At 45.8% G+C, this 1,142-nt stretch overlaps 1 protein-coding gene and 1 long non-coding RNA gene across 2 annotated transcripts in view; one reads left to right on the top strand and one right to left on the bottom strand.

Moving 5' to 3' along the window:
• The window catches only part of LOC118451949, a 38,868-nt gene that overhangs the window by 30,616 nt on the left and 7,110 nt on the right, over positions 1–1,142 (bottom strand). The window lies entirely within an intron of this gene.
• SOCS1 (suppressor of cytokine signaling 1) overlaps positions 12–1,142 on the top strand; it is a 2,480-nt gene continuing 1,349 nt past the window's right edge. The window contains exon 1 of the mRNA XM_009635465.2: positions 12–339. The gene's annotated coding sequence lies outside the window, so the exon portion shown is untranslated. The remainder of the gene's footprint in view (positions 340–1,142) is intronic.

The following is a 1,142-nucleotide window of genomic DNA, read 5'->3' as shown; positions in this document are numbered from 1 at the left end:
CGGCCGCCAGCTCTGGCTCGCAGGCTCCTGAGCGCGGCGTGCCCCGCGTCTGCTCTCTGCCCTCTGGGAAGGCACCGCGAGCCCTCCCTTGGCTGTGGAGGGCTGCTGCCAGGGAGCCCTGCGATTTTTAGATCTCGGGCTTAGCGGTTATTTCTCACCAGCGTGCCCTGAAGTTTAATTTTTGTTAACTTTAAATACTGAGCATTAATCCTGGCCCAGTAACTTGAAAAACTAACATCAGTTTCCTTCTGCTGTGTAAAGAAAGCCCAATGCTGCTTTCAGCCTGTTAAGTTACTTGCCAGAATGAGGATTTTACAGCCCTCTTTGCTGTTTCAGGAGGTAATATGACCTAAATGCAACAAACATCAAGTTGTTAAATTAGCACAGACAGGAATCCAGCTGTGTACTTTCTCTGAAGCCCTCATTAGCATGTTACCCTGAACTATAAGATGGCTGGGGATTAATTTCTGAGAATACATCAAGGTTTCTCAATAAGCTGCTGCTGCAGATCTATATCTGACTCTATAGTCATATATATATAGGATAAATCCTAAAATCTATGCTTGCCAGTAAGGTCAAGGCAGCCAGCGGAGATGTATCGAACCACACTGTCAGAGGTAGACATTTCAGGCCAAACTCATTCCTGGTGCAGCACTGCTAATTCCTTTGAAGTAACACGAGGGATGAATTTAGTCCCTCATGCTGAAAGATATATCAATAGGAAGCAATTTAGATTGGGCCACTTAAAGTGCATGTAATACAAAAAAGAGAGACTGAGGAGTAATGCTTGAAGGGTTCACAGAGGTTGATTTGTGTAAGCTAGTAAGGTTGTAGCATTGCTGTCCCAAGGGAAAGTTGGGGGAATGGGAAATTGCCTTTTATGGCTGAGCCTCAGGTTAACAGGAGAGAGGAAAGTAGTTTTAGGACTACTGTGTAAATTGGCAGTGGTACAGGCTGCCCTTCCAAGTTACACTCCAGTCGCACAATGGCTCCTATTCACTTCACCCTCTTCCCCAATTATCCGGAGACATGCCCAGCTGCAGAGTTTACATTTCCTTCACCCGCTTTCTCTTTTTCACACAACGCACCAAATAACAATGTCTGAGTTCCAACATCCCAGTTGGGTTTGGGGAAGGGAAAGA

Source organism: Egretta garzetta, unplaced genomic scaffold (genome assembly GCF_000687185.1).
Source record: "Egretta garzetta isolate BGI_Z169 unplaced genomic scaffold, ASM68718v1 scaffold153, whole genome shotgun sequence".
In the NCBI taxonomy this organism is placed as follows: Eukaryota; Metazoa; Chordata; class Aves; order Pelecaniformes; family Ardeidae; genus Egretta; species Egretta garzetta.
Note: the sequence above shows the minus strand (reverse complement) of the source record. Positions and strands in the feature narration are given on the sequence as shown.